The sequence below is a fragment of the Macaca nemestrina genome, chromosome 10 (genome assembly GCF_043159975.1).
Source record: "Macaca nemestrina isolate mMacNem1 chromosome 10, mMacNem.hap1, whole genome shotgun sequence".
Lineage (NCBI taxonomy): Eukaryota > Metazoa > Chordata > Mammalia > Primates > Cercopithecidae > Macaca > Macaca nemestrina.
Genome location: NC_092134.1, coordinates 74843101 through 74852047, shown reverse-complemented (window position 1 = coordinate 74852047; position 8947 = coordinate 74843101). Strand labels below are relative to the sequence as shown.

At 38.6% G+C, this 8947-nt stretch overlaps 1 long non-coding RNA gene across 1 annotated transcript; it reads right to left on the bottom strand.

The window, feature by feature from the left end:
- Positions 1 to 1121: 1121 nt before the first annotated feature.
- LOC139356552 (uncharacterized) lies at positions 1122 to 8673 on the bottom strand. The gene is made up of 5 exons (XR_011608555.1): positions 8335 to 8673; positions 6849 to 7208; positions 6142 to 6218; positions 5819 to 5958; positions 1122 to 4437 (listed from the first exon to the last, which is right to left on the bottom strand). It is a non-coding gene; the product is annotated as an uncharacterized lncRNA (long non-coding RNA).
- Positions 8674 to 8947: the final 274 nt, after the last annotated feature.

Sequence of the window (8947 nt, the reverse complement as noted above, 5' to 3'; positions counted from 1 at the left end):
CCATTTTTATTTCTACATTTCAAAGAATTGTATTATTTCAGAGCTGGAAGAACCCTTATAGGTAATTTTGTGGTATAGGGGAAAAAACACTGCTTAGAAACTGGGATAAGGATTCCAGTCCCAGATTTGCAGCAAACTAGCCATGTGTCTCTGGGTATCTGCCCTACTTACTCCATTAAGTTGTTATTCCTTTGGCAGGATGAATCAAGGCTCCCATGGGGAAGCATGAGGGGAATAGGTGGTTATTATTTTGACCAACTGTTAGTTTTGTTTGGTTTAATGTTTTTAGATCTGCTCTTTTTTTTTTTTTTAATAGTGAGGGCAGATTGTGAGTGAGAGGTGAGTAGGTAAGTCTGGAGAAGCCAAGCGGTTTAAGAAAGAAAGATAGTGTGTTAGTGGGAGCCATGTGATATAACCACTTCCCTTGGTCTCCTCAAGAAACTTTAATGAAACTACATACCCTACAATAATTTTGGAAATTGATTTGTTTACTTTTAGATGTCAAGATACGTAAAGTTGGCTTCCAGGATAGTTTCCAGTAAATTCAGGACTGTTCCTGGGAAATGCTATAGTAAGTTGATAACTGGAATGGCAAATTAAATAGTATATATGAGAACACCTTAAAATAGTATGTGGCAATGAGCTGTATATTATATTGTTATTCTTTGCTTCAACACTTTGACTTTGCAGATGAAAAATCTGAAGCCCAGAAAGTTCATGTGATTTGGATAATGGTATTTAACTTATTTTATGGAGATTTTATGAAGGCTAAATGATATGTAAACAACTTAGGCCCTGGTAGGTAATACACATTCAGCAAATGTTACCAATTGTTATTATTGTTGTAATTCTGCTTCTGCTGTTGATGCTGCTGGTAGTGGTTGAAGACCTATGTGAGAATGCTGTATCTACTACACCTTCCTTTTCCCATTACCATATAATTTTCACTTTAAGAGCAGTTGTTGACCTCATTGTATCACAAGTTCTGAAAAGGTAGATTTGATAGAATGCAGTATGGAAAAATAGGTCTGAAGCAAGATTATGCAATTTTTAAAAAGAAGAAAGAAACACTTTTATTTAAAGAAAGTCATTGTCTCAACAACAGTGAGAATGGTCACTTAGAATTTGCAAATGAGATATTCATTTGAATATCCATCAAACTCTGTTACTGTTACTGTCCAAACTATTCCAGGCCCTAAATTAGGCATTCAGTTAGAAATTGGTCAGTGTTTGTTCATGGTAATTCATTCTTCATTTGGAAAATCTTTATTTGTTATTTTTTATGTGACAGGCACAGTGCTAGCTAACATTAATTGAGTACTTCTTTTGTTTAGAACAATGTTGTAAGATAATGGAGAAGGAAGCCTCCCAGAAGAGAAGACACAGGGTTGTTTACAAAGCATACATATGAAAGACCATGCAAACAACAATAAAGTATCCTCTTAATAAGAGAAAAATGAGAGATATTGGAATTAAACAGAGTTGAGGACTATTTAGAATTGTCTATAGTTAATCCCCACAGTCTTCCAGTCTGATTAATAGAATCATGCACTACAGACTTTTTTGTGTCTGGCTTGTTGTTGTTGTTCGACAGAAGATATTTGAGATTCATCCATGCTGGTGAGCATAGCAATAGCTTTTTTCATTGTTGTACAGTATTTCATTATCTAAACATTCCACCATCTATTTATTCTTTCAATTAGATGGATCTTAGATGTTGATGGACATGTAGGCTGTTTTTAGATTTGTCCTATTATGAACTGAGTAATTACAGACATTGTTGCTCATGTCTTTTAGTCGATAGATACACATGTCTCTGGGCACATACCTGAGTGGTATTGTTGGGTCATAGGATAAGCATATTTTAGCTTTTGTAAATACTTCCAAATAGTTTTCCAAAAAGGCTGTACTAATTTATATTCCTACCAAAGTACTGTATGGAAGATCCACTTACTTAATATCTCTGTGGACACTTGGTATTGTCAACATTTTTACCTTTAGACATTCTGGTGAGCGTGTAGTGGCAAACCAGATCTTGAGACAGACACTCAGTTTCATTGCACAGCACAGCCTGACACTACCTTTCTATTCTCACTCATTTTATCCACAGGGAAATTTCTCTTGGTACTAGGCCTGGTTGAAGAGTAGGGGGTTGGTGGTGGCAGGGCAGAACTAGATCCTTCAGTCTGGTTTGGCTGCAACCCCTGAGCTGGATTCTAGCTCCTCTATTTTAATCTCCATTGTGTAAATTTGGCAATTCACTGGGACAATATGGAGCTCTGTTTTCTTGCTTATCAGATGAAAAGCTTGGAATAGCCAGTCACCCAGGCTGGAGTGCAGTGGCATGGTCTCGGCTCCCTGCAACCTCTGCCTCCTGGGTTCAAGCGATTCTCCTGCCTCAGCCTCTCGGGTAGCTGGGATTATAGGCATGCACCACCAAGCCTGGCTATTTTTTGTATTTTTAGTAGAAAGGGGGTTTTGAACTCCTGACATCAGGTGATCCACCTACCTCGGTCTCCCAAAGTGCTGGGATTACAGGCATGAGCCACCGCACCTGGCCACATTTTCCTTATTTTTGATTCAACTCTGTCCTTTTTAAGTTATATAAATTGCCCTTAAAACTTACTCTTTTCTTCCCTGTTTTTGATCCAAGTGTCTTACCTTTTCTCAACTATGTCAGGCACTTTCTCCACAATGTTACTGAGCTCTTTTCTCATTGGTGACTTTTCTATACCGGTAACTCTAAAGCTCTCTTTTAAGTACTGCTTCTATATGACATCCCTGCAACATTGGCACCATTCCATCTTTTAGAGTCCACAAAAAGGTTGCTTTTCCTCCTTCTTTCCCTCCCGCTCTTCTTTCTTTTTGTTTTGTGCTAGTTTGTTATCAATGTAGTGTCTCCCTAGTCCCTTTCCAAACTCTCTTTTGCATCTCACAGTAGAGGCAGTAAAATTAAATCTTCTAGATTTTCTCTTTCTGCAGAGTTCTGAGTTAGATTCTGCCAAAGAGAAGCATGGCACAAGATTTGGAAGGCAGAAGAAAGGTGAAGCCATTTTTCTCTGTTGGCAGCTGTAGGCAGACATGTGAGCAGCCAGCAGACGTGAAATTTACAGCAGCCTCTAGGAGAGCTTCTGCAAATCACCCGCTTTGGTGCTGCAGTCAAGGGAGATTATCAACAGGCGCTTCCTATGATTCCTATTCATCCAAATTTCCTGTAGGCCAGCTGTGGTTTTTCTTTCACCTTTGTACCCTAGCTGTTCAAATGGTTGTGTGAGTCCCTAATTATTAACATTGTACTGTATCTTGAAATAAAACATTTCTGAATTCATCAGATTAGGCTACTCTTACAATGAATCTCAGTGGCTTAACACAGTAAGTTCATTTTTTGACCATGCCTTACTCTAAGGAAGGGGGTGGTGGTAAGAGTAGGGATGGAGATGAAGAACTGAAGCTGTTGGAGTCCCTGCCATATGCAATATGGCTTCAGGTAGCCTTGGGGATTAGGATCCAGTTAAGAGTCAAGCAAAATGATTTCATGCTCAGGCCTAGGTTGGCACACACCATTTCCTTCCATATTCCACTAGCTAATTACAAGAGCCAGCCTAATGGCAAAAGGGGCTCCTTTTACCACAGTTCCTTTTGCTCTGTCCAAGCTTTAGATGTAGGTGTTCTTCGTAGCTCTGATATCAGTTCTCTTATGTTTTCATTCTGACCATTCACCTCAAAGAGTTCTTGCAGATTCTCATTACCCCAACTCCTGTCTCTGCTTCTGGTTTCCCCTCCACCTGCAATGGCCTTTCATCTATTGTCTTTCTGTTGAATGCCCTTTGTGTTAGTCCATTTTGCACTGCTGTAAAGGAATACTGGAAGCTGGGTAATTTATAAAGAAAATAAGTTTGTTTGGCTTATGGTTCTGCAGGCTGTACAAGAAGTGTGGCACCAGCATCTGCTTCTGGTGAGGGCTTCGGGAAGCTTTCAATCATAGCAGAAGGTGAATGGGGAGCTGATGTGTCATGTGATGAGAGAGGGAGCAAGAGAGAGAGAGGGAAGGGATTCCAGGCTCTTTTTAATAATCTCCATGGTTTAGTAATATCCATGGCTAGCATTTAATACATATTTGCAGAATGAATAGATTAACATTACTTAATGCTTTAAATAAAGAATTTGTGTCCATATTCTAAAATAACCATCCCGTGATTTTTTCTACAGCTTGCAAGATTCCTGTAGGTATATATATTTTTGTGCAGTTGGCTTTCATTACTATGGGTCATTGACAAGATAAACATTCAATGCAGGTCCTCTTGACTCATAGATCTCCTGCCATATTCATGTGCTGTCACTTAGATTTCGTCTTCTCATTTTCTGTTCTCCTCTTTCCTCTTCCACAGGTTCCTCCATCATCTCCCCTCTCCTAATTTATCACCATCTTTATTGAGTCTGCAAGGTTGTGACAGCAGCAAGAGAGAAAGGAAGAGGGGGAAATTCATGGAGGAACACGTATATTTCCTCCATGCATTGCAATTCTTGAGCCCTCCTCTCTACCCCAGTCTGTGATTTTTAGCAGATTTTTACAAGCATTGGGTCAATTTGAACAAGATATCACCAAGAAATATAATTGTAGACACAAACAGTGTCTAATTTGTCTAAGGGCTATTACCTTTTCTCTGAATTAATGCTAAATCAATACCCTAGTAAGTTGTCAGGGGCATTGCATTGAAGTGATGTCTTTATAAACAAATAAACTAACATTTTATCCAGTTTCCCCTGACTACTCTGCTTGGCAATAGGAGAGGGGGCATACAAAGAGATAAGGACAAGTTGTTGTTTGCAATAATTTATAATCTACATATGAATTTAAAGCGTTGATAATTTATGCTTATGAAAAAATTCATAGAACTTTGTTTACAAAATTCTAACATTCTGGTTTCGGTCAATTCCAGATCAAATGTTTTCTCTTCATCTTCATTACTTCTCTGGCTATAATTGCATCTCATCATTAGATGTTTTTTGTTCCTATGCTTATATTTACACATCTATTCATTCATTCTACAAATATTTAATAGGCACCTACTATTTGTGGGTCATTATAGCTTTTAGACACACAGCAAAAGACAAAGTACTTGCCCTCAAAAACCTCGTGTTTCAGTAAGAGAGAGGCAGTAGACAAACAAGCGTAATATAAGCAATAAGTGCTGCCAAGAAAAAATAAAGTGGGTTAAGGTGATAAAAGGCCAGGGAGATTCTTTCTGAGGAGGTGACATTTAAGTAGACATGATTGAAGTAGAAATGAGTCATGAAGGAACCCAACAAATAGTAGTCTAGGCAGATGGAGAGGGAAGTACAAAGGACTTGGGCAGGAATGAACTTAATGGACCAGATAGAAGGCCTGTGTGGTGAGAGCTGAGTTACATTCACTAACTTACATGTAGTAAGTTAGTAAATGTAGGTGCATAACTTTTTAGTTCATCTAATATATTCACACCCATTATATTATTTGCACTTCACAAGATAGTTATTATTGCATCCATTTTACAGATGAGGAAACTGAAGCTCAAAGCTTAACCAATGACTTTTCCAAAGAGATGGAACTTGGCTTTGAATCCTAATCTCCAGACTCCACATCAAGTACTCTTCCCTTACTTCAGAAAATGCTATTTTAAACGCTTTTATGGCTCTGGGCTACCTTTAGAATACTAGAAATCCTGTAGGATCACTTGCATGGGAAAGAGGGCAGAGAAGGATCAGTAGCCATGATGATCTCTCATGCCTGAATCATAGATAAGATTTGGGGATTGAGTGTAGGTCTCTGCCTCCTTACCTTATCCCTGGGCAGTGGGATAATCTCTAGGACAGTATCCTGTCAGAGGAAGAAGCTTCCAAAGGACTAGAACAGATCGTCCAAGTAGGGTTAGGGAGCAGGTCTTCAACACTTGCATTGGCACTCTTTGTGCATCCAGCCTGGAAAGGAAGCTCAGTGAAAACATATTAATTGGGATGCAGACAGACCCTGATGCCCACATGTTGCTCAGAGGACTTTAGAGCAAAGTGAGTTCTTAGAATAAAAAAATTTACTCCCTCCCCACTTCTTTGTTAATTAATAAAGCCAAAAATGTAGGTGATAAGGTATAGTTAGAAGCAGACCTGGCATGTTATTGGATTCATTTCTTCATGAAGCATTTATTGAGCACCTAACATCCTTTCATCAAGGAAGGTTGGATCTAGAGGAAAACCAAACATATTAACAAATAATTATCACATAGTAAAACTGTCATGGAGGAGGCATCGACTACAGAAGAAAAACAAAGAAGAAATTTACCACCCACCCGCCTCTTCTGTGGTGTCTTGTTGAGAGAGTCTTCCACCCTTATTTCTGGTGAAGAAAGTACTAATTTGATGGAAAATTCCTCTCTTGGCCTTTCTTAGGTGACCTACTAGAAGCTGAATAATTTATGGGAGTCTTTTGGACAGACATTGATATGTCATAAAAATGGCAAAAGCAAATTCATGGAATAGGGACTTACTGTGATAAAACACAGAAATGAGATATAGGTGGACAGTTTCCACTTTGGGTAATATTTAGGTACAAAATAGACACATATCTGCGCGGAGTGGTTGGGAAGCTGAGGGCTGGGCAGATACTTTTGAGATGCTTATTTTAGCTGTATGAGTTGTATTGTTGTCTATGGTAAGTGGTTACCTCAGAGACACTGTACAGATTGTATTTCCTAAAGTCACACAGTTGAGAATGTATTAAGCTTGAGCAAAACTTGATGCTTATTAAATAAACATTCTCTTCAATTTTGCATGATTCTTTCAAAACAACTTTCCCTACCATGGGATTCACATACCAAACACCTCAGAGAGTGGAAATTCCAGCACTGTTGCTCTTTGTGGTCTAAATGCAGATGCACATGCTGAAGCTCCTTGAAAGCTTGTCTTCCTGCTGTGTATCCTCTCAGCTTCTCTCATGTTTCACCTCCCTTTCCTCGTCCAGCTTGACCCTCCATGGGGGCCATCTGTGTGACTCCCTGGAATCTCCTGTGTTAAGATGTATGTTCTCTGTTAACTGCCTTTGGACCTTGTCTAGAACTTCTAAGCCAGGAGCTGCTCCCACAGTGAGAGGCAGACAGTCCAGACAAGTTGTTTTCACCCGTAACAGGTCAGACTGTTTCAAATCTTGCCATAACACCAAATTCACTCATGGAAACCTATAGAACAAAGAGAAATGAGTAAGGTAACTTTTATTATAAGACTGTCTGGAGTCTGTGGAAGTAGAATGAAGACTACAGTGGAACAGAGATCTCACAGTAACGGGGCGGGCTTTCCTGACTGTGTCCTAACAACTGGCCACTATTTTGAGGTGAAAAATGGTCTCGGGTGGAGACACGTCTCAGGTGACTATGTATATAGTTGGTTCCCATTATTTGAGAAATTGGTATTTGTAAGTTTTCCTACTTGTTAAAATTTATTTATAATCGCAAGATCAACACCGTTAGTGTTTTTATGGCCATTCAAGGACATGTGCAGAGCAGGAAGAATTTGAGTCATCTGAAGCACATGTTCCCAGCTGAAGTCAAGGAAGGCAATGCTCTGTCTTCTTGTTCTGGCTTTTATATTGTAAACAAGAGTCCTTTTCTCAGTGTATTGAGTGCCATTTTTTCATGTTTGTGCTTACTTGTTGGTGATTTCAGTGTTTAAAATGGTCCCCAAGTGTAGTGCTGAAGTGTTGTCTATTGTTCCTCAGTGGAAGAAAACTGTAATGTGCCTTACAGAAAAAATACATGTGTTAAATAAACTTCCTTCAGGCACGAGTCGTTGTGCCGGTGGTTGAGTTCAATGTTAATGAGTCAACACTATATATTAAATAAGATGTATTTAAACAGAGACACACATAAAACAAGGTTCACAAAAGTGTGACTAGAGGCTTGCAGGAACCTAACACTGTACTTCCCCTAGGAGCAATGGTTTAGTATTTGCTTATTCAGCATTTGTGGTGACTTTATAGAAAACTACTAGAATGAATAATGAGAACTGAGGTTTTTTTTTTTTTTTTTTCCCAACTAAAAGCAGTCATTTGTAAATCTATTTATATCACATTAAGCACAGTCTGGAAAGAAAATGGTAGTATTTATATAATCTCTAATGAATACAATAAACAAATATAATTCTTTATAAGACAAAATAATTGTTTACAACTAATTAAAACCTACTTACCTTCATCAAGATTTAATTTTTGTGTGTGCAAAAAATATTAAATTTCAAGGCAAAGAAACAAAGAAAGGCCACCTCTTAATCCTCCCCTGCATTTGTGGAGAACAAGGCTATTCCACTTACCATAGAGCTTTGTGAAACATTCATAATTCACAGAAGGGGCCGTCTGAAAACATTTCCCAGGATTGTCACAAAATTCTGCCAGCTCCTGCAGTGATGAAAACGCACAGTCTTGTGACTATGATTAAGGTGCATTGGAATCTAAGAAAACCATCAATAGCCACTTCGCTGTCTTCACGCTCTTGGAATGTAGTCTCTGGACAAAAGTCGGTTCTGACAGATGATTTCATGGTATTTTACTCAGTATGGGATGTATTTTAGAAGCAGTGTATCAAAACTTTGACCTTTATTTCATTTTTTTCTTTATTGTTGATTTAGAAGATTAAAGGCATTCCAAAATCTTTTTCTAAATGTCTTCTCATATATGCAACAAAAAGGATTCAGAAAGGATTTGACACACGATGTAGAAGCGTAAATCAGCCAAGGGGAGGATATTTGCAAATTGCTCTCCTCGTTATAATTTCATCTCATTAGGGAAGAAGGGACAGGTGGGTGTGCTAGCAGTTACAGATCAGGAATTGCACTTTCTTTCTAGATTGGTGAGGATCGTATGGTATGAAACCCCCTTCTGAGAAAACTATGCAGGTTTTTATTACACATAAAAATCCTCCTCTGG